The 23,080-nt window shown below is 54.6% G+C and overlaps 1 protein-coding gene across 1 annotated transcript in view; it reads right to left on the bottom strand.

Moving 5' to 3' along the window:
- LOC134351808 (arf-GAP with SH3 domain, ANK repeat and PH domain-containing protein 1-like) overlaps nt 1-23,080 on the bottom strand; it is a 729,826-nt gene that overhangs the window by 636,675 nt on the left and 70,071 nt on the right. The gene's annotated exons all lie outside the window — the stretch shown is intronic.

The raw sequence follows: 23,080 nt of genomic DNA, 5'->3' as shown, positions 1-23,080 counted from the left end.
CAACCATGCATTCGTTCTTTAAGAACTTGGTGAGTTCAAGTAGAGTGCCTCTCATTCTTCCCAACTCCAGAGAATGAAGGCTCAATCCATTTATTTACCCCTAATCTCCCTAATCTAGGAAGCAATCCGGAAAGAAGGCACTGCACGCTCTCTTTTCAAGAATATTCTTCCATGAATAGACAGTTCAGATTCTATGCAATATTCTAGGGATCGTTGCAGAATATAGCATTAATGGTAAGACTCTTGGCAGTGTGGAGGATCAGAGGGATCTTGAGGTCTGAGTCTATAGGACACTCAAAGCTGCTACGCAGGTTGACTCTGTGGATAAGAAGGCATACAGTGTATTGGCCTTCATCAGTTGTGGGACTGAGTTTAAGAGCCAAGAGGTAATGTTGCAGCTATATAGGACCCTGATCAGACCCCACTTGGAGTACTGTGCTCAACTCTGGTCGCCTCACTGTAGGAAAGACGTGGAAACCATAGAAAGGGTGCAGAGGAGATTTACAAGGATGTTGCCTGGATTGGGCAGTATGCCTTGTGAGAATAGAAACCATAGGAACCATAAAAACTACAGCACAGAAACAGGCCTTTTGGCCCTTCTTGGCTGTGCCGAACCATTTTCTGCCTAGTCCCACTGACCTGCACACGGACCATATCCCTCCATACACCTCCCATCCATGTATCTGTCCAATTTATTCTTAAATGTTAAAAAAGAACCCGCATTTACCACCTCGTCTGGCAGCTCATTCCACACTCCCACCACTCTCTGTGTGAAGAAGCCCCCGCTAATGTTCCCTTTAAACTTTTCCCCCCTCACCCTTAACCCATGTCCTCTGGTTTTTTTCTCCCCTTGCCTCAGTGGAAAAAGCCTGCTTGCATTCACTCTATCTATACCCATCATAATTTTATATACCTCTATCAAATCTCCCCTCATTCTTCTATGCTCCAGGGAATAAAGTCCTAACCTATTCAACCTTTCTCTGTAACTGAGTTTCTCAAGTCCCGGCAACATCCTCGTAAACCTTCTCTGCACTCTTTCAACCTTATTTATATCCTTCCTGTAATTTGGTGACCAAAACTGAACACAATACTCCGGATTCGGCCTCACCAATGCCTTATACAACCTCATCATAACATTCCAGCTCTCATACTCAATACTTTGATTAATAAAGGCCAATGTACCAAAAGCTCTCTTTACGACCCTATCTACCTGTGATGCCACTTTTAGGGAATTTTGTATCTGTATTCCCAGATCCCTCTGTTCCTCTGCACTCCTCAGTGCCTTACCATTAACCCTGTATGTTCTACCTTGGTTTGTCCTTCCAACGTGCAATACCTCACACTTGTCTGTATTAAACTCCATCTGCCATTTTTCCAGCTGGTCCAAGTCCCTCTGCAGGCTCTGAAAACCTTCCTCACTGTCTACTACACCTCCAATCTTTGCATCATCAGCAAATTTGCTGATCCAATTTACCACATTATCATCCAGATTATTGATATAGATGACAAATAACAATGGACCCAGCACTGATCCCTGTGGCACACCACTAGTCACAGGCCTCCAGTTGGAGAAGCAATTCTCTACTACCACTCTTTGGCTTCTTCCATTGAGCCAATGTCTAATCCAATTTACCACCTCTCCATGTATACCTAGTGACTGAATTCTCCTAACTAACCTCCCATGCGGGACCTTGTCAAAGGCCTTACTGAAGTCCATGTAGACAATATCCACTGCCTTCCCTTCATCCACATTCCTGGTAACGTCCTCGAAAAACTCCAATAGATTGGTCAAACATGACCTACCACGCACAAAGGCATGTTGACTCTCCCTAATAAGTCCCGGTCTATCCAAATGCTTGTAGATTCTGTCTCTTCGTACTCCCTCCAATAACTTACCTGCTACTGACGTTAAACTTACTGGCCTATAATTTCCCGGATTACTTTTCGATCCCTTTTTAAACAATGGAACAACATGAGCCACTCTCCAATCCTCCGGCACCTCACCTGTAGACAGCGACATTTTAAATATTTCTGCCAGGGCCCCTGCAATTTCAACACTAGTCTCCTTCAAGGTCCGAGGGAACACCCTGTCAGGTCCCGGGGATTTATTCACTTTAATTTTCCTTAAGACAGCAAGGACCTCCTCTTTTCAATCTGTACAGTTTCCATGATCTCGCTACTTGTTTCCCTTAATTCCATAGACTTCATGCCAGTTTCCTTAGTAAATACAGACGCAAAAAACCTATTTAAGATCTCCCCCATTTCCTTTGGTTCCGCACATAGTCAACTACTCTGATCTTCAAGAAGACCAATTTTATCCCTTACAATCCTTTTGCTCTTGATATACCTGTAAAAGCTCTTTGGATTATCCTTCACTTTGACTGCCAAGGCAACCTCATGTCTTCTTTTAGCCCTCCTGATTTCTTCCTTAAGTATTTTCTTGCACTTCTTATACTCCTCAAGGGCCTTATTTACTCCCTGCTTCCTATACTATATAATAGGTTGAGTGAACTTGGCCTTTTCTCCTTGGGGCATCGGAGGATGAGAGGTGACTTGATAGAGGTGTACAAGATAATGAGAGGAATTGATCGTGTGGATAGTCAGAGACTTTTCCCTAGGGCTGAATTGGCTAGCATGAGAGGGCATAGTTTTAAGGTGCTTGGAAGTCGATACAGAGGAGGTTACGCAGAGAGTGGTGAGTGCGTGGAATGGGCTGCCGGTGGAGGCGGAAATGATAGGGTCTTTTAAGAGACTCCTGGATGGCTAGATGGAGCTTAGAAAAATAGAGGGCTATGGGTAAAGCCTAGGTAGTTCTAAGATAAGGACGTTTGGCACGGCTTTGTGGGCCGAAGGCCTGTATTGTGCTGTATGTTTTCTATGTTTCTATATGAAGATACCCAACAAGTCAGTCCAAAGATGGAAACAGAGTTAACATTTTAGGTTGATGATCTTCCAAATGAACTGGGAAAGTGAGCTAACAAGTGTGTTTAATGTTTCATGGGGGCTATTGAGGAAAGAAATGTTGGGCAACAAGTTAATGATGTAGAATAGAAGGATAAGGCTGTCTTACAGTAGGAGTCTAAAAGCCTTAGGACATAGAAGCAGAATTAGGCCACTCAGTCCATTGAGTCTGCTCCTCCATTCTATTATGGTTAATTAATTATTTCTATCTCTATCTTTATCTCTATCTCTATTTCTATTTCTATCTTTGATATTGCTATTTTTCCTTTTCAGGGTTCTTTTGAAGACCCTGACCTGGAGTTACACGCTGACTTCGGTTCTTTGCGGAAATGGGACCCGCTCTCAGGGCCTCATGACCAGCTGCTTTTCGATATGCCAAGGGCGCAACTTGGAAGACTAGTGGGCCTTCAGGGTGACAGATTTTTGTGGCTCTGAAGGTGGGCGGATTCAAGGCTGGTGCTGCCATCTGATGTTTCGTAGGAGTACATGGAAGATGAAAGCAGCGAGCTGGCTGCTGGCTTTGTGCCCAAAGACACAAATTCTTTGGGCAAAGAGCTAAGAAAAAGTGATGCAACAGATTTTTAACACCATAAATCAGCGACTTGTTTTGTTATGTCTCCCCTAGCGCTGTGATATGGGGACACCTCTTTTTCCCTTAATAGAGAGAGAGAGAGAGAGCCTGTGGTATGCCGAATTACTAGGTGAACAAGTAGTCTTTGAGGTACTGCAAGTCTGTGTCTTTATTGATGCTTTGCTGCACACTTGAGTGCTTGGTGGAGAGTGCAGATGCTTTTTTTGCTGGTGGGGGGGGTTGTTGGCTTGCTGCTGCTTATGTGTGGGAGGGGGGAGTTGGGGGGTGCTTTGGGATTCTAACATGTAACTGTCATTCATTCTTTGGGGCACTCCTCTGTTTTCATGGATGTTTGCGAAGAAAAATAATTTCAGGATGTATATTGTATGTATTTCTCTGACATTAAATGTACCTATTAATTAGCCCCCTCAACCCCATTCTTCTGCCATCGCCTCATAACCTTCGATGACTTTGCTAATCAAGAATCTATCAACCTCCACTTTAAATGTACCCGATGACTTGGCCTCCACAGTTGTCCATGGTGATGAATTCCACAGATTCATTGCCCTCCAGCTAAAGAAATCCCTCCTTATTTTTGTTCTAAAGGAACATTCTTGTATTCTGAGGTGGTCCCTTCTGGTTCCACATGCCCACTTTTAGCAATATCCTCTCCACATTCACTCCTAGAGGCATCAAACGCTCCTCATACATTAACCCTTTCAATCCCAGAATCATTCTTGTGAACCTTCTCTGGACCCTCTCTAATGCCAGCACATCGTTTCTTAAATAAGGGGCCCAAAACAGATCATGTGCAGTCTGATCAAAGACTTACAAATCCTCTGCATTAAATTCTTGTTTTTATATCCTCGTCCTTTCTCGAATGCTGCTGGAGTCCAAGTGACATAAATATTGCTGACACCATTGAAGAGAAGATGTTAATCTGGTTGGAGGAGTCAAAAGAGAGGAAGATCAGTGAAGTTAGAACATGAAGAAAAGAACATTGGAGAATTGCAGAACCCATAACATGAAAACCGAATGCTTAAAATGGCCAGAAGGTAGCTTGCTTACTTATCTGTCTATCTGACTGTTGATTTATTTGAAATCCCTTTTTTACCAGGCATCTCGAGAGATGCAGCTCGTTAGCCCCTCGCTAACAGCCACTGGACTCAGTGGTGAGAAAACCAGCTTTCTCAGGCTCTGTACATCGAGGGTCAATATGACTTGGGTCCCACCAAACGTGTGAGGTTGGGCTGTCTCACCCACCCAAACCCTGATCTGTGTGACTACTGTCCCCATGCAATTGCCTATCGGCAAGAAATAACGAACTGTATACTACATACAATTATAAAAGAAGTATATTTACAAATATCAGCTTTATCAAACAGTTAACAGGAAAAAGAAAAGAAAAAAAATAAAAAGGGCCCATTACAGTTAACCCAGTCCAAATGCACACACGAGTTAGAGCTCATCTTGAAATTGTCTTTAACTCACGTGCTGGACCCACAGTCTGCGTGAAAGCACATACAACACTCCAAATGTTATTCGAAATCCACTTAGATTGAACAAATAGGCTCTCCTACAGGGGTATTGGTCCTTCCCTCTTGAAGCCATTCATCTGCACCAAGCACCTTGTGCAACAGGGACAGCATCCTCAGCCATCTTCCCTCCTGTCTTCTCCCAGCTCCCACCAAAAAATGTTGACCCACACCTGTGTCCATCACAAATACGTCTCTGCCCAGTGTTCTCTAGAACCTTCTCTCAATTCCACATTCCAAAGTTGATCAACATAGCCCGTTATCTTTAACTCAAACCCAAACATGCTAAAAGCAGAACAGACTGCTCTTACAGAACTGCAAAAATGAAATAGGTACAGCATAGCAGTAAAAATCTTTACCAAGGTGTTGCATATTTATTTGTTTTGATTGTTTGTCTAAGTACTGTGCAAGCGTCTCTGGTATGTATATATAGCTAGGGTGCCTGAGACGTTTGCACAGTACTGTATTTGTCAACGTGGAGTGGAGAGGAAGTTTGTTAATCTGGTGGGAGCGAAGGATATTGGGAATGGCATGGGTGTGGGACAGGTGGCAGAGAGGGATTTCCAGGGGTGGGGGTGATGGTGCAGGTGCAGACACATCCAGTGCTAAGACACCAGGCAAGGTAATTTGATTTGAAACAATTGGTTTATTGATCATTACAGAATGTCTCTATGGTGCTTCTCACTCCTTTCCCCTTTTCCCAACAATGATTCCCCTCTTCCAGCCCTCTTCCTAACCTTGGTTCATAATAGGGACCCATATCAGATTCAGGTTTATCATCACTCACATGTCATGAAATTGGTTATTTTTCCAGAAGTACATAAAATTATTACAGTACTGTACAAAAGTCTAAGGCATCCTTGCTATATACTGTATATATGCCAAAGACTTTTGTGCAGGACTGTATATATTGGAATGATTGATTATTTATTTATTTATTTATCTATCTATCTATTTATAGGTAAGCACAGTAATAGGTCCTTATAGCCCAATGTGTCTGTTTCACCAATTATATGCATGTGACCAATGAATCAACTAACCGGTACATGTGGGATAAAACTGAAGCCTTTACCATGGAAGACACTAGCAGTATGATGGAAGTTCCAGATGTCAGGGGACCTGAAGTGTGTGAAGTTACCATAACTAGACAGCAGGTTCTTGGGAAACTGAAAGGTCTGAAGATAGATAAGTCATCTGGGCCAGATGGTGTACACCCCAGAGTTCTGAAAGACGCGGCTGAAGAGATTGTGGAAGCCTTAGTAATGACCTTTCAAGATTCTGGAATTGTTCTGGAAGACTGGAACATTGCAAATGTCACTCCACTCTTCAAGAAGGGAGCAGGGCAGAAGAAAAGAAACTATAGGCTTGTTAGTCTGACCTCAATGGTTGGGAAAATGTTGGAGTTGAATATAAAAGATTTCAGGGAACTTTAAGGCACATGATAATAGAGGCCATAGTCAACATGGTTTCCCCAAAAGCAAATGTTGCCTGACAAATCTGAAGAAATAACAAGCAGGTAAGACAAAGGAGAATCAGTGGACATTGTGTACTTAGGTTTTCAGAAGGTCTTTGAAAAGGTGCTGCACGTGAGGCTGCTAAACAAGGGAGGACTCCATGGTATTACAGGAAAGATACTAGCGTGGATAAAGCACTGGCCAATTAGTAGGAGGCAAAATGTGGGAATGAAGGGATCTTGTTCGGATTCTTTGGTAGTGATTATTAGTGTTTTACAGGGGTTTGAGTTGGGATCAATTCTTTTTATGTTAATATGTCAAAGATTTGGATGATGGAATTGATGACTTTGTTGCAAAGTTTGCAGACAATATAAAGATAGGTGGAGGAACAGGTAGATTTGAAGAAGTAGGGAGGCTACAGCGGGCCTAAGACAGTTTAGGACAATATTCCCACTTCAAGTCTCAAGTCTCCTGCCTCCTGACAAGCCTCGCCTCAAGTCTCAAGTCTCCTGCCTCCTGCCAAGCCTCGCCTCAAGTCTCAAGTCTCCTGCCTCCTGCCAAGCCTCGCCTCAAGTCTCAAGTCTCCTGCCTCCTGCCAAGCCTCGCCTCAAGTCTCAAGTCTCCTGCCTCCTGCCAAGCCTCGCCTCAAGTCTCAAGTCTCCTGCCTCCTGCCAAGCCTCGCCTCAAGTCTCAAGTCTCCTGCCTCCTGCCAAGCCTCGCCTCAAGTCTCAAGTCTCCTTCCTCCTGCCAAGCCTCACCTCAAGTCTCAAGTCTCCTGCCTCCTGCCAAGCCTCACCTCAAGTCTCAAGTCTCCTGCCTCCTGCCAAGCCTCGCCTCAAGTCTCAAGTCTCCTGCCTCCTGCCAAGCCTCGCCTCAAGTCTCAAGTCTCCTGCCTCCTGCCAAGCCTCGCCTCAAGTCTCAAGTCTCCTGCCTCCTGCCAAGCCTCGCCTCAAGTCTCAAGTCTCCTGCCTCCTGCCAAGCCTCGCCTCAAGTCTCAAGTCTCCTGCCTCCTGCCAAGCCTCGCCTCAAGTCTCAAGTCTCCTGCCTCCTGCCAAGCCTCGCCTCAAGTCTCAAGTCTCCTGCCTCCTGCCAAGCCTCGCCTCAAGTCTCAAGTCTCCTGCCTCCTGCCAAGCCTCGCCTCAAGTCTCAAGTCTCCTGCCTCCTGCCAAGCCTCGCCTCTCAAGTCTCAAGTCTCCTGCCTCCTGCCAAGCCTCACCTCAAGTCTCAAGTCTCCTGCCTCCTGCCAAGCCTCGCCTCAAGTCTCAAGTCTCCTGCCTCCTGCCAAGCCTCGCCTCAAGTCTCAAGTCTCCTGCCTCCTGCCAAGCCTCGCCTCAAGTCTCAAGTCTCCTGCCTCCTGCCAAGCCTCGCCTCAAGTCTCAAGTCTCCTGCCTCCTGCCAAGCCTCGCCTCAAGTCTCAAGTCTCCTGCCTCCTGCCAAGCCTCACCTCAAGTCTCAAGTCTCCTGCCTCCTGCCAAGCCTCGCCTCAAGTCTCAAGTCTCCTGCCTCCTGCCAAGCCTCGCCTCAAGTCTCAAGTCTCCTGCCTCCTGCCAAGCCTCGCCTCAAGTCTCAAGTCTCCTGCCTCCTGCCAAGCCTCGCCTCAAGTCTCAAGTCTCCTGCCTCCTGCCAAGCCTCGCCTCAAGTCTCAAGTCTCCTGCCTCCTGCCAAGCCTCGCCTCAAGTCTCAAGTCTCCTGCCTCCTGCCAAGCCTCGCCTCAAGTCTCAAGTCTCCTGCCTCCTGCCAAGCCTCGCCTCAAGTCTCAAGTCTCCTGCCTCCTGCCAAGCCTCGCCTCAAGTCTCAAGTCTCCTGCCTCCTGCCAAGCCTCGCCTCAAGTCTCAAGTCTCCTGCCTCCTGCCAAGCCTCGCCTCAAGTCTCAAGTCTCCTGCCTCCTGCCAAGCCTCGCCTCAAGTCTTAAGTCTCCTGCCTCCTGCCAAGCCTCGCCTCAAGTCTCAAGTCTCCTGCCTCCTGCCAAGCCTCACCTCAAGTCTCAAGTCTCCTGCCTCCTGCCAAGCCTCGCCTCAAGTCTCAAGTCTCCTGCCTCCTGCCAAGCCTCGCCTCAAGTCTCAAGTCTCCTGCCTCCTGCCAAGCCTCGCCTCAAGTCTTTAGTCTCCTGCCTCCTGCCAAGCCTCGCCTCACGTCTCAAGTCTCCTGCCTCCTGCCAAGCCTCACCTCAAGTCTCACCTCAAGTCTCAAGTCTCCTGCCAAGCCTCGACTCAAGTCTCAAATCTCGTGCCTCCTGCCAAGCCACGTATCAAGTCTCAAGTCTCCTGCCTCCTGCCAAGCCTCGCCTCAAGTCTCAAGTCTCCTGCCTCCTGCCAAGCCTCGCCTCAAGTCTCAAGTCTCCTGCCTCCTGCCAAGCCTCACCTCAAGTCTCAAGTCTCCTGCCTCCTGCCAAGCCTCGCCTCAAGTCTCAAGTCTCCTGCCTCCTGCCAAGCCTCGCCTCAAGTCTCAAGTCTCCTGCCTCCTGCCAAGCCTCGCCTCAAGTCTCAAGTCTCCTGCCTCCTGCCAAGCCTCGCCTCAAGTCTCAAGTCTCCTGCCTCCTGCCAAGCCTCGCCTCAAGTCTCAAGTCTCCTGCCTCCTGCCAAGCCTCGCCTCAAGTCTCAAGTCTCCTGCCTCCTGCCAAGCCTCGCCTCAAGTCTCAAGTCTCCTGCCTCCTGCCAAGCCTCGCCTCAAGTCTCAAGTCTCCTGCCTCCTGCCAAGCCTCGCCTCAAGTCTCAAGTCTCCTGCCTCCTGCCAAGCCTCGCCTCAAGTCTCAAGTCTCCTGCCTCCTGCCAAGCCTCGCCTCAAGTCTCAAGTCTCCTGCCTCCTGCCAAGCCTCGCCTCAAGTCTCAAGTCTCCTGCCTCCTGCCAAGCCTCGCCTCAAGTCTCAAGTCTCCTGCCTCCTGCCAAGCCTCGCCTCAAGTCTCAAGTCTCCTGCCTCCTGCCAAGCCTCGCCTCAAGTCTCAAGTCTCCTGCCTCCTGCCAAGCCTCGCCTCAAGTCTCAAGTCTCCTGCCTCCTGCCAAGCCTCGCCTCAAGTCTCAAGTCTCCTGCCTCCTGCCAAGCCTCGCCTCAAGTCTCAAGTCTCCTGCCTCCTGCCAAGCCTCGCCTCAAGTCTCAAGTCTCCTGCCTCCTGCCAAGCCTCGCCTCAAGTCTCAAGTCTCCTGCCTCCTGCCAAGCCTCGCCTCAAGTCTCAAGTCTCCTGCCTCCTGCCAAGCCTCGCCTCAAGTCTCAAGTCTCCTGCCTCCTGCCAAGCCTCGCCTCAAGTCTCAAGTCTCCTGCCTCCTGCCAAGCCTCACCTCACCTCAAGTCTCAAGTCTCCTGCCTCCTGCCAAGCCTCGCCTCAAGTCTCAAGTCTCCTGCCTCCTGCCAAGCCTCGCCTCAAGTCTCAAGTCTCCTGCCTCCTGCCAAGCCTCGCCTCAAGTCTCAAGTCTCCTGCCTCCTGCCAAGCCTCGCCTCAAGTCTCAAGTCTCCTGCCTCCTGCCAAGCCTCGCCTCAAGTCTCAAGTCTCCTGCCTCCTGCCAAGCCTCGCCTCAAGTCTCAAGTCTCCTGCCTCCTGCCAAGCCTCGCCTCAAGTCTCAAGTCTCCTGCCTCCTGCCAAGCCTCGCCTCAAGTCTCAAGTCTCCTGCCTCCTGCCAAGCCTCGCCTCAAGTCTCAAGTCTCCTGCCTCCTGCCAAGCCTCGCCTCAAGTCTCAAGTCTCCTGCCTCCTGCCAAGCCTCGCCTCAAGTCTCAAGTCTCCTTCTCCTGCCACGCCTCACCTCAAGTCTGAGAAAACTGAATCTGTGAAGGCGGCCTCCTGCCTCAAGTCTCAGTCTCCTGCCTCCTGCCAATCCACGCCTCAACTGTCACATCTCCTGCCTCCTGCCAAGCCTCGCCTCAAGTCTCAAGTCTCCTGCCTCCTGCCAAGCCTCGCCTCAAGTCTTTAGTCTCCTGCCTCCTGCCAATCCTCGCCTCAACTCTCACGTCTCCTGCCTCCTGCCAATCCTCGCCTCAATTCTGAAGTCTCCTGCCTCCTGCCAAGCCTCGCCTCAATTCTCAAGTCTCCTGCCTCCTGCCAAGCCTCGCCTCAAGTCTCAAGTCTCCTGCCTCCTGCCAAGCCTCTCCCCAAGTCTCAAATCTCCTGCGTCCTGCCAGGCCTCACCTCAAGTCTCAAGTCTGTTGCCAAGCCTCTACTTAAGTCTCAAGACTCATATCTCTTGCCAAGGCTCGTATCAAGTCTCAAGTTCTCCTGCCTCCTGCCAAACATCACCTCAATCTCTAGTCTCCTGACAAGCCTCGCCTCAAGTCTCAAGTCTCCTACCTCCTGCCAAGGCTCGCCTCAAGTCTCAAGTCTCCTTCCTGCCAAGCCTCACCTCAAGTCTGAACTGAAGTCCCCTGCCAAGCCTTCGCCTCAAGTCTCAAGTCTCCTGCCTCCTGCCAAGCCTCGCCTCAAGTCTCACAGTCTCCTGCCTCCTGCCAAGCCTCGCCTCAAGTCTCAAGTCTCCTGCCTCCTGCCAAGCCTCTCCTCAAGTCTCAAGTGTCCTGCTTCCTGCCAAGCCTCGCCTCAAGTCTCAAGTCTCCTGCCTCCTGCCAAGCCTCGCCTCAAGTCTCAAGTCTCCTGCCTCCTGCCAAGCCTCGCCTCAAGTCTCAAGTCTCCTGCCTCCTGCCAAGCCTCGCCTCAAGTCTCAAGTCTCCTGCCTCCTGCCAAGCCTCGCCTCAAGTCTCAAGTCTCCTGCCTCCTGCCAAGCCTCGCCTCAAGTCTTTAGTCTCCTGCCTCCTGCCAAGCCTCGCCTCAAGTCTCAAGTCTCCTGCCATCTGCCAAGCCTCACCTCAAGTCTCAAGTCTCCAGCCTCCTGCCAAGCCTCGCCTCAAGTCTCAAGTCTCCTGCCTCCTGCCAAGCCTCGCCTCAAGTCTCAAGTCTCCTGCCTCCTGCCAAGCCTCGCCTCAAGTCTCAATTCTCCTGCCTCCTGCCAAGCCTCGCCTCAAGTCTCAAGTCTCCTGCCTCCTGCCAATCCTCGCCTCAAGTCTCAAGTCTCCTGCCTCCTGCCAAGCCTCGCCTCAATTCTCAAGTCTCCTGCCTCCTGCCAAGCCTCGCCTCAAGTCTCAAGTCTCCTGCCTCCTGCCAAGCCTCGCCTCAAGTCTCAAGTCTCCTGCCTCCTGCCAAGCCTCTCCTCAAGTCTCAAGTCTCCTGCCTCCTGCCAAGCCTCGCCTCAAGTCTCAAGTCTCCTGCCTCCTGTCTCAAGCCTCGCCTCAAGTCTCAAGTCTCCTGCCTCCTGCCAAGACTCGCCTCAAGTCTCAAGTCTCCTGCCTCCTGCCAAGCCTCGCCTCAAGTCTCAAGTCTCCTGCCTCCTGCCAAGCCTCGCCTCAAGTCTCAAGTCTCCTGCCATCCTGCCAAGCCTCACCTCAAGTCTCAAGTCTCCTGCCTCCTGCCAAGCCTCGCCTCAAGTCTCAAGTCTCCTGCCTCCTGCCAAGCCTCGCCTCAAGTCTCAAGTCTCCTGCCTCCTGCCAAGCCTCGCCTCAAGTCTCAAGTCTCCTGCCTCCTGCCAAGCCTCGCCTCAAGTCTCAAGTCTCCTGCCTCCTGCCAAGCCTCGCCTCAAGTCTCAAGTCTCCTGCCTCCTGCCAAGCCTCGCCTCAAGTCTCAAGTCTCCTGCCTCCTGCCAAGCCTCACCTCAAGTCTCAAGTCTCCTGCCTCCTGCCAAGCCTCGCCTCAAGTCTCAAGTCTCCTGCCTCCTGCCAAGGCTCGCCTCAAGTCTCAAGTCTCCTTCTCCTGCCAAGCCTCACCTCAAGTCTCAAGTCTCCTGCCTCCTGCCAAGCCTCGCCTGAAGTCTCAAGTCTCCTGCCTCCTGCCAAGCCTCGCCTCAAGTCTCAAATCTCCTGCCTCCTGCCAAGCCTCGCCTCAAGTCTCAAAGTCTCCTGCCTCCTGCCAAGCCTCGCCTCAAGTCTCAAGTCTCCTGCCTCCTGCCAAGCCTCGCCTCAATTCTCAAGTCTCCTGCCTCCTGCCAAGCCTCGCCTCAAGTCTCAAGTCTCCTGCCTCCTGCCAAGCCTCGCCTCAAGTCTCAAGTCTCCTGCCTCCTGCCAAGCCTCGCCTCAAGTCTCAAGTCTCCTGCCTCCTGCCAAGCCTCGCCTCAAGTCTCAAGTCTCCTGCCTCCTGCCAAGCCTCGCCTCGTATCAAGTCTCAAGTCTCCTGCCTCCTGCCAAGCCTCGCCTCAAGTCTCAAGTCTCCTGCCTCCTGCCAAGCCACGCCTCAAGTCTCAAGTCTCCTTCTCCTGCCTCCTGTCTCAGAACTGCCTCGCCTCAAGTCTCAAGTCTCCTGCCTCCTGCCAAGCCTCGCCTCAAGTCTCACAGTCTCCTGCCTCCTGCCAAGCCTCGCCTCAAGTCTCAAGTCTCCTGCCTGCTTCCTGCCAAGCCTCGCCTCAAGTCTCAAAGTCTCCTGCCTCCTGCCAAGCCTCGCCTCAAGTCTCAAATCTCCTGCCTCCTGCCAAGCCTCGCCTCAAGTCTCAAGTCTCCTGCCTCCTGCCAAACCTCATCCTCAAGTCTCAAGTCTCCTGCCTCCTGCCAAGCCTCGCCTCAAGTCTCAAGTCTCCTGCCTCCTGCCAAGCCTCGCCTCAAGTCTCAAGTCTCCTGCCTCCTGCCAAGCCTCGCCTCAAGTCTCAAGTCTCCTGCCTCCTGCCAAGCCTCGCCTCAAGTCTCAAGTCTCCTGCCTCCTGCCAAGCCTCGCCTCAAGTCTCTGAGTCTCCTGCCTCCTGCCAAGCCTCGCCTCAAGTCTCAAGTCTCCTGCCTCCTGCCAAGCCTCGCCTCAAGTCTCAAGTCTCCTGCCTCCTGCCAAGCCTCGCCTCAAGTCTCAAATCTCCTGCCTCCTGCCAAGCCTCGCCTCAAGTCTTGAGTCTCCTGCCTCCTGCCAAGCCTCGCCTCAAGTCTCAAGTTTCCTGCCTCCTGCCAAGCCTCGCCTCAAGTCTCAAGTCTCCTTGTCCTGCCAAGCCTCACCTCAAGTCTCAAGTTTCAAGTCTCCTGCCAAGCCTCGCCTCAAGTCTGAAGTCTCCTGCCTCCTGCCAAGCCTCTCCTGAAGTCTCAAGTCTCCTGCCTCCTGCCAAGCCTCGCCTCAAGTCTCAAGTCTCCTGCCTCCTGCCAAGCCTCGCCTCAAGTCTCAAGTCTCCTGCCTCCTGCCAAGCCTCGCCTCAAGTCTCAAGTCTCCTGCCTCCTGCCAAGCCTCACCTCAAGTCTCAAGTCTCCTGCCTCCTGCCAAGCCTCGCCTCAAGTCTCAAGTCTCCTGCCTCCTGCCAAGCCTCGCCTCAAGTCTCAAGTCTCCTGCCTCCTGCCAAGCCTCGCCTCAAGTCTCAAGTCTCCTGCCTCCTGCCAAGCCTCGCCTCAAGTCTCAATTCTCCTGCCTCCTGCCAAGCCTCGCCTCAAGTCTTTAGTCTCCTGCCTCCTGCCAAGCCCCGCCTCACGTCTCAAGTCTCCTGCCATCTGCCAAGACTCACCTCAAGTCTCACCTCAAGTCTCAAGTCTCTTGCCAAGCCTCGCCTCAAGTCTCAAATCTCCTGCCTCCTGCCAAGCCTCGCCTCAAGTCTCAAGTCTCCTGCCTCCTGCCAAGCCTCACCTCAAGTCTCAAGTCTCCTGCCTCCTGCCAAGCCTCGCCTCAAGTCTCAAGTCTCCTGCCTCCTGCCAAGCCTCGCCTCAAGTCTCAAGTCTCCTGTCTCCTGCCAAGCCTCGCCTCAAGTCTCAAGTCTCCTGCCTCCTGCCAAGCCTCGCCTCAAGTCTCAAGTCTCCTGCCTCCTGCCAAGCCTCGCCTCAAGTCTCAAGTCTCCTGCCTCCTGCCAAGCCTCGCCTCAAGTCTCAAGTCTCCTGCCTCCTGCCAAGCCTCGCCTCAAGTCTCAAGTCTCCTGCCTCCTGCCAAGCCTCACCTCAAGTCTCAAGTCTCCTGCCTCCTGCCAAGCCTCGCCTCAAGTCTCAAGTCTCCTGCCTCCTGCCAAGCCTCGCCTCAAGTCTCAAGTCTCCTGCCTCCTGCCAAGCCTCGCCTCAAGTCTCAAGTCTCCTGCCTCCTGCCAAGCCTCGCCTCGTCTTAAGTCTCAAGTCTCCTGCCTCCTGCCAAGCCTCGCCTCATCTGCCAGTCTCAAGTCTCCTGCCTCCTGCCAAGCCTCGCCTCAAGTCTCAAGTCTCCTGCCTCCTGCCAAGCCTCGCCTCAAGTCTCAAGTCTCCTGCCTCCTGCCAAGCCTCGCCTCAAGTCTCAAGTCTCCTGCCTCCTGCCAAGCCTCGCCTCAAGTCTCAAATCTCCTGCCTCCTGCCAAGCCTCGCCTCAAGTCTCAAGTCTCCTGCCTCCTGCCAAGCCTCGCCTCAAGTCTCAAGTCTCCTGCCTCCTGCCAATCCTCGCCTCAAGTCTCAAGTCTCCTGCCTCCTGCCAAGCCTCGCCTCAAGTCTCAAGTCTCCTGCCTCCTGCCAAGCCTCGCCTCAAGTCTCAAGTCTCCTGCCTCTTGCCAAGCCTCGCCTCAAGTCTCAAGTCTCCTGCCTCCTGCCAAGCCTCGCCTCAAGTCTCAAGTCTCCTGCCTCCTGCCAAGCCTCGCCTCAAGTCTCAAGTCTCCTGCCTCCTGCCAAGCCTCGCCTCAAGTCTCAAGTCTCCTGCCTCCTGCCAAGCCTCGCCTCAAGTCTCAAGTCTCCTGCCTCCTGCCAAGCCTCGCCTCAAGTCTCAAGTCTCCTGCCTCCTGCCAAGCCTCGCCTCAAGTCTCAAGTCTCCTGCCTCCTGCCAAGCCTCGCCTCAAGTCTCAAGTCTCCTGCCTCCTGCCAAGCCTCACCTCAAGTCTCAAGTCTCCTGCCTCCTGCCAAGCCTCGCCTCAAGTCTCAAGTCTCCTGCCTCCTGCCAAGCCTCTCCTCAAGTCTCAAATCTCCTGCCTCCTGCCAAGCCTCGCCTCAAGTCTCAAGTCTCCTGCCTCCTGCCAAGCCTCGCCTCAAGTCTCAAGTCTCCTGCCTCCTGCCAAGCCTCGCCTCAAGTCTCAAGTCTCCTGCCTCCTGCCAAGCCTCGCCTCAAGTCTCAAGTCTCCTGCCTCCTGCCAAGCCTCGCCTCAAGTCTCAAGTCTCCTGCCTCCTGCCAAGCCTCGCCTCAAGTCTCAAGTCTCCTGCCTCCTGCCAAGCCTCGCCTCAAGTCTCAAGTCTCCTGCCTCCTGCCAAGCCTCGCCTCAAGTCTCAAGTCTCCTGCCTCCTGCCAAGCCTCGCCTCAAGTCTCAAGTCTCCTGCCTCCTGCCAAGCCTCACCTCAAGTCTCAAGTCTCCTGCCTCCTGCCAAGCCTCGCCTCAAGTCTCAAGTCTCCTGCCTCCTGCCAAGCCTCGCCTCAAGTCTCAAGTCTCCTGCCTCCTGCCAAGCCTCGCCTCAAGTCTCAAGTCTCCTGCCTCCTGCCAAGCCTCGCCTCAAGTCTCAAGTCTCCTGCCTCCTGCCAAGCCTCGCCTCAAGTCTCAAGTCTCCTGCCTCCTGCCAAGCCTCGCTCAAGTCTCAAGTCTCCTGCCTCCTGCCAAGCCTCGCCTCAAGTCTCAAGTCTCCTGCCTCCTGCCAAGCCTCGCCTCAAGTCTCAAGTCTCCTGCCTCCTGCCAAGCCTCGCCTCAAGTCTCAAGTCTCCTGCCTCCTGCCAAGCCTCGCCTCAAGTCTCAAGTCTCCTGCCTCCTGCCAAGCCTCGCCTCAAGTCTCAAGTCTCCTGCCTCCTGCCAAGCCTCACCTCAAGTCTCAAGTCTCCTGCCTCCTGCCAAGCCTCGCCTCAAGTCTCAAGTCTCCTGCCTCCTGCCAAGCCTCGCCTCAAGTCTCAAGTCTCCTGCCTCCTGCCAAGCCTCGCCTCAAGTCTCAAGTCTCCTGCCTCCTGCCAAGCCTCGCCTCAAGTCTCAAGTCTCCTGCCTCCTGCCAAGCCTCGCCTCAAGTCTCAATTCTCCTGCCTCCTGCCAAGCCTCGCCTCAAGTCTCAAGTCTCCTGCCTCCTGCCAAGCCTCGCCTCAAGTCTCAAGACTCCTGCCTCCTGCCAAGCCTCGCCTCAAGTCTCAAGTCTCCTGCCTCCTGCCAAGCCTCGCCTCAAGTCTCAAGTCTCCTTCCTCCTGCCAAGCCTCACCTCAAGTCTCAAGTCTCAAGTCTCCTGCCAAGCCTCGCCAAGTCAAAGTCTCAAGTCTCCTGCCTCCTGCCAAGCCTCGCCTCAAGTCTCAAGTCTCCTGCCTCCTGCCAAGCCTCGCCTCAAGTCTCAAGTCTCCTGCTCCTGCCAAGCCTCGCCTCAAGTCTCAAGTCTCCTGCCTCCTGCCAAGCCTCGCCTCAAGTCTCAAGTCTCCTGCCTCCTGCCAAGCCTCGCCTCAAGTCTCAAGTCTCCTGCCTCCTGCCAAGCCTCGCCTCAAGTCTCAAGTCTCCTGCCTCCTGCCAAGCCTCGCCTCAAGTCTCAAGTCTCCTGCCTCCTGCCAAGCCTCGCCTCAAGTCTCAAGTCTCCTGCCTCCTGCCAAGCCTCGCCTCAAGTCTCAAGTCTCCTGCCTCCTGCCAAGCCTCGCCTCAAGTCTCAAGTCTCCTGCTTCCTGCCAAGCCTCGCCTCAAGTCTCAAGTCTCCTGCCTCCTGCCAAGCCTCGCCTCAAGTCTCAAGTCTCCTGCCTCCTGCCAAGCCTCGCCTCAAGTCTCAAGTCTCCTGCCTCCTGCCAAGCCTCGCCTCAAGTCTCAAGTCTCCTGCCTCCTGCCAAGCCTCGCCTCAAGTCTCAAGTCTCCTGCCTCCTGCCAAGCCTCGCCTCAAGTCTCAAGTCTCCTGCCTCCTGCCAAGCCTCGCCTCAAGTCTCAAGTCTCCTGCCTCCTGCCAAGCCTCGCCTCAAGTCTCAAGTCTCCTGCCTCCTGCCAAGCCTCACCTCAAGTCTCAAGTCTCCTGCCTCCTGCCAAGCCTCGCCTCAAGTCTCAAGTCTCCTGCCTCCTGCCAAGCCTCGCCTCAAGTCTCAAGTCTCCTGCCTCCTGCCAAGCCTCGCCTCAAGTCTCAAGTCTCCTGCCTCCTGCCAAGCCTCGCCTCAAGTCTCAAGTCTCCTGCCTCCTGCCAAGCCTCGCCTCAAGTCTCAAGTCTCCTGCCTCCTGCCAAGCCTCGCCTCAAGTCTCAAGTCTCCTGCCTCCTGCCAAGCCTCACCTCAAGTCTCAAGTCTCCTGCCTCCTGCCAAGCCTCGCCTCAAGTCTCAAGTCTCCTGCCTCCTGCCAAGCCTCGCCTCAAGTCTCAAGTCTCCTGCCTCCTGCCAAGCCTCGCCTCAAGTCTCAAGTCTCCTGCCTCCTGCCAAGCCTCGCCTCAAGTCTCAAGTCTCCTGCCTCCTGCCAAGCCTCGCCTCAAGTCTCAAGTCTCCTGCCTCCTGCCAAGCCTCGCCTCAAGTCTCAAGTCTCCTGCCTCCTGCCAAGCCTCGCCTCAAGTCTCAAGTCTCCTGCCTCCTGCCAAGCCTCGCCTCAAGTCTCAAGTCTCCTGCCTCCTGCCAAGCCTCGCCTCAAGTCTCAAGTCTCCTGCCTCCTGCCAAGCCTCGCCTGCAAGCCTCTCAAGTCTCCTGCCTCCTGCCAAGCCTCGCCTCAAGTCTCAAGTCTCCTGCCTCCTGCCAAGCCTCGCCTCAAGTCTCAAGTCTCCTGCCTCCTGCCAAGCCTCACTCAAGTCTCACCAAGTCTCCTGTCCTCTTGCCAAGCCTCGCCTCAAGTCTCAAGTCTCCTGCCTCCTGCCAAGCCTCGCCTCAAGTCTCAAGTCTCCTGCCTCCTGCCAAGCCTCGCCTCAAGTCTCAAGTCTCCTGCCTCCTGCCAAGCCTCGCCTCAAGTCTCAAGTCTCCTGCCTCCTGCCAAGCCTCGCCTCAAGTCTCAAGTCTCCTGCCTCCTGCCAAGCCTCGACCTCAAGTCTCAAGTCTCCTGCCTCCTGCCAAGCCTCGCCTCAAGTCTCAAGTCTCCTGCCTCCTGCCAAGCCTCGCCTCAAGTCTCAAGTCTCCTGCCTCCTGCCAAGCCTCGCCTCAAGTCTCAAGTCTCCTGCCTCCTGCCAAGCCTCGCCTCAAGTCTCAAGTCTCCTGCCTCCTGCCAAGCCTCGCCTCAAGTCTCAAGTCTCCTGCCTCCTGCCAAGCCTCGCCTCAAGTCTCAAGTCTCCTGCCTCCTGCCAAGCCTCACCTCAAGTCTCAAGTCTCCTGCCTCCTGCCAAGCCTCGCCTCAAGTCTCAAGTCTCCTGCCTCCTGCCAAGCCTCGCCTCAAGTCTCAAGTCTCCTGCCTCCTGCCAAGCCTCGCCTCAAGTCTCAAGTCTCCTGCCTCCTGCCAAGCCTCGCCTCAAGTCTCAAGTCTCCTGCCTCCTGCCAAGCCTCGCCTCAAGTCTCAAGTCTCCTGCCTCCTGCCAAGCCTCGCCTCAAGTCTCAAGTCTCCTGCCTCCTGCCAAGCCTCGCCTCAAGTCTCAAGTCTCCTGCCTCCTGCCAAGCCTCGCCTCAAGTCTCAAGTCTCCTGCCTCCTGCCAAGCCTCGCCTCAAGTCTCAAGTCTCCTGCCTCCTGCCAAGCCTCGCCTCAAGTCTCAAGTCTCCTGCCTCCTGCCAAGCCTCACCTCAAGTCTCAAGTCTCCTGCCTCCTGCCAAGCCTCGCCTCAAGTCTCAAGTCTCCTGCCTCCTGCCAAGCCTCGCCTCAAGTCTCAAGTCTCCTGCCTCCTGCCAAGCCTCGCCTCAAGTCTCAAGTCTCCTGCCTCCTGCCAAGCCTCGCCTCAAGTCTCAAGTCTCCTGCCTCCTGCCAAGCCTCGCCTCAAGTCTCAAGTCTCCTGCCTCCTGCCAAGCCTCGCCTCAAGTCTCAAGTCTCCTGCCTCCTGCCAAGCCTCGCCTCAAGTCTCAAGTCTCCTGCCTCCTGCCAAGCCTCGCCTCAAGTCTCAAGTCTCCTGCCTCCTGCCAAGCCTCGCCTCAAGTCTCAAGTCTCCTGCCTCCTGCCAAGCCTCGCCTCAAGTCTCAAGTCTCCTGCCTCCTGCCAAGCCTCGCCTCAAGTCTCAAGTCTCCTGCCTCCTGCCAAGCCTCACCTCAAGTCTCAAGTCTCCTGCCTCCTGCCAAGCCTCGCCTCAAGTCTCAAGTCTCCTGCCTCCTGCCAAGCCTCGCCTCAAGTCTCAAGTCTCCTGCCTCCTGCCAAGCCTCGCCTCAAGTCTCAAGTCTCCTGCCTCCTGCCAAGCCTCGCCTCAAGTCTCAAGTCTCCTGTCTCCTGCCAAGCCTCGCCTCAAGTCTCAAGTCTCCTGCCTCCTGCCAAGCCTCACCTCAAGTCTCAAGTCTCCTGCCTCCTGCCAAGCCTCGCCTCAAGTCTCAAGTCTCCTGCCTCCTGCCAAGCCTCGCCTCAAGTCTCAAGTCTCCTGCCTCCTGCCAAGCCTCGCCTCAAGTCTCAAAGTCTCCTGCCTCCTGCCAAGCCTCGCCTCAAGTCTCAAGTCTCCTGCCTCCTGCCAAGCCTCGCCTCAAGTCTCAAGTCTCCTGCCTCCTGCCAAGCCCCGCCTCACGTCTCAAGTCTCCTGCCATCTGCCAAGACTCACCTCAAGTCTCACCTCAAGTCTCAAGTCTCTTGCCAAGCCTCGATTCAAGTCTCAAGTCTCCTGCCTCCTGCCAAGCCTCGCCTCAAGTCTCAAGTCTCCTGCCTCCTGCCAAGCCTCACCTCAAGTCTCAAGTCTCCTGCCTCCTGCCAAGCCTCGCCTCAAGTCTCAAGTCTCCTGCCTCCTGCCAAGCCTCGCCTCAAGTCTCAAGTCTCCTGCCTCCTGCCAAGCCTCGCCTCAAGTCTCAAGTCTCCTGCCTCCTGCCAAGCCTCGCCTCAAGTCTCAAGTCTCCTGCCTCCTGCCAAGCCTCGCCTCAAGTCTCAAGTCTCCTGCCTCCTGCCAAGCCTCGCCTCAAGTCTCAAGTCTCCTGCCTCCTGCCAAGCCTCGCCTCAAGTCTCAAGTCTCCTGCCTCCTGCCAAGCCTCGCCTCAAGTCTCAAGTCTCCTGCCTCCTGCCAAGCCTCGCCTCAAGTCTCAAGTCTCCTGCCTCCTGCCAAGCCTCGCCTCAAGTCTCAAGTCTCCTGCCTCCTGCCAAGCCTCGCCTCAAGTCTCAAGTCTCCTGCCTCCTGCCAAGCCTCGCCTCAAGTCTCAAGTCTCCTGCCTCCTGCCAAGCCTCGCCTCAAGTCTCAAGTCTCCTGCCTCCTGCCAAGCCTCGCCTCAAGTCTCAAGTCTCCTGCCTCCTGCCAAGCCTCGCCTCAAGTCTCAAGTCTCCTGCCTCCTGCCAAGCCTCGCCTCAAGTCTCAAGTCTCCTGCCTCCTGCCAAGCCTCGCCTCAAGTCTCAAGTCTCCTGCCTCCTGCCAAGCCTCGCCTCAAGTCTCAAGTCTCCTGCCTCCTGCCAAGCCTCGCCTCAAGTCTCAAGTCTCCTGCCTCCTGCCAAGCCTCGCCTCAAGTCTCAAGTCTCCTGCCTCCTGCCAAGCCTCGCCTCAAGTCTCAAGTCTCCTGCCTCCTGCCAAGCCTCGCCTCAAGTCTCAAGTCTCCTGCCTCCTGCCAAGCCTCGCCTCAAGTCTCAAGTCTCCTGCCTCCTGCCAAGCCTCGCCTCAAGTCTCAAGTCTCCTGCCTCCTGCCAAGCCTCGCCTCAAGTCTCAAGTCTCCTGCCTCCTGCCAAGCCTCGCCTCAAGTCTCAAGTCTCCTGCCTCCTGCCAAGCCTCGCCTCAAGTCTCAAGTCTCCTGCCTCCTGCCAAGCCTCGCCTCAAGTCTCAAGTCTCCTGCCTCCTGCCAAGCCTCGCCTCAAGTCTCAAGTCTCCTGCCTCCTGCCAAGCCTCGCCTCAAGTCTCAAGTCTCCTGCCTCCTGCCAAGCCTCACCTCAAGTCTCAAGTCTCCTGCCTCCTGCCAAGCCTCGCCTCAAGTCTCAAGTCTCCTGCCTCCTGCCAAGCCTCGCCTCAAGTCTCAAGTCTCCTGCCTCCTGCCAAGCCTCGCCTCAAGTCTCAAGTCTCCTGCCTCCTGCCAAGCCTCGCCTCAAGTCTCAAGTCTCCTGCCTCCTGCCAAGCCTCGCCTCAAGTCTCAAGTCTCCTGCCTCCTGCCAAGCCTCGCCTCAAGTCTCAAGTCTCCTGCCTCCTGCCAAGCCTCGCCTCAAGTCTCAAGTCTCCTGCCTCCTGCCAAGCCTCGCCTCAAGTCTCAAGTCTCCTGCCTCCTGCCAAGCCTCGCCTCAAGTCTCAAGTCTCCTGCCTCCTGCCAAGCCTCGCCTCAAGTCTCAAGTCTCCTGCCTCCTGCCAAGCCTCGCCTCAAGTCTCAAGTCTCCTGCCTCCTGCCAAGCCTCGCCTCAAGTCTCAAGTCTCCTGCCTCCTGCCAAGCCTCGCCTCAAGTCTCAAGTCTCCTGCCTCCTGCCAAGCCTCGCCTCAAGTCTCAAGTCTCCTGCCTCCTGCCAAGCCTCGCCTCAAGTCTCAAGTCTCCTGCCTCCTGCCAAGCCTCACCTCAAGTCTCAAGTCTCCTGCAGCTCTCCTGCCAAGCCTCGCCTCAAGTCTCAAGTCTCCTGCCTCCTGCCAAGCCTCGCCTCAAGTCTCAAGTCTCCTGCCTCCTGCCAAGCCTCGCCTCAAGTCTCAAGTCTCCTGCCTCCTGCCAAGCCTCGCCTCAAGTCTCAAGTCTCCTGCCTCCTGCCAAGCCTCACCTCAAGTCTCAAGTCTCCTGCTCCTGCCAAGCCTCGCCTCAAGTCTCAAGTCTCCTGCCTCCTGCCAAGCCTCGCCTCAAGTCTCAAGTCTCCTGCCTCCTGCCAAGCCTCGCCTCAAGTCTCAAGTCTCCTGCCTCCTGCCAAGCCTCGCCTCAAGTCTCAAGTCTCCTGCCTCCTGCCAAGCCTCGCCTCAAGTCTCAAGTCTCCTGCCTCCTGCCAAGCCTCGCCTCAAGTCTCAAGTCTCCTGCCTCCTGCCAAGCCTCGCCTCAAGTCTCAAGTCTCCTTGTCCTGCCAGGCCTCACCTCAAGTCTCAAGTTTCAAGTCTCCTGCCAAGCCTCGCCTCAAGTCTGAAGTCTCCTGCCTCCTGCCAAGCCTCGCCTCAAGTCTCAAGTCTCCTGCCTCCTGCCAAGCCTCGCCTCAAGTCTCAAGTCTCCTGCCTCCTGCCAAGCCTCGCCTCAAGTCTCAAGTCTCCTGCCTCCTGCCAAGCCTCGCCTCAAGTCTCAAGTCTCCTGCCTCCTGCCAAGCCTCGCCTCAAGTCTCAAGTCTCCTGCCTCCTGCCAAGCCTCGCCTCAAGTCTCAAGTCTCCTGCCTCCTGCCAAGCCTCGCCTCAAGTCTCAAGTCTCCTGCCTCCTGCCAAGCCTCGCCTCAAGTCTCAAGTCTCCTGCCTCCTGCCAAGCCTCGCCTCAAGTCTCAAGTCTCCTGCCTCCTGCCAAGCCTCGCCTCAAGTCTCAAGTCTCCTGCCTCCTGCCAAGCCTCGCCTCAAGTCTCAAGTCTCCTGCCTCCTGCCAAGCCTCGCCTCAAGTCTCAAGTCTCCTGCCTCCTGCCAAGCCTCACCTCAAGTCTCAAGTCTCCTGCCTCCTGCCAAGCCTCGCCTCAAGTCTCAAGTCTCCTGCCTCCTGCCAAGCCTCGCCTCAAGTCTCAAGTCTCCTGCCTCCTGCCAAGCCTCGCCTCAAGTCTCAAGTCTCCTGCCTCCTGCCAAGCCTCGCCTCAAGTCTCAAGTCTCCTGCCTCCTGCCAAGCCTCACCTCAAGTCTCAC

This window comes from Mobula hypostoma, chromosome 9, assembly GCF_963921235.1.
Source record: "Mobula hypostoma chromosome 9, sMobHyp1.1, whole genome shotgun sequence".
Classification (NCBI taxonomy): domain Eukaryota; kingdom Metazoa; phylum Chordata; class Chondrichthyes; order Myliobatiformes; family Myliobatidae; genus Mobula; species Mobula hypostoma.
The sequence above is the reverse complement of the archived record's forward strand: the minus strand, read 5'-3'. Positions and strand labels throughout refer to the sequence as shown.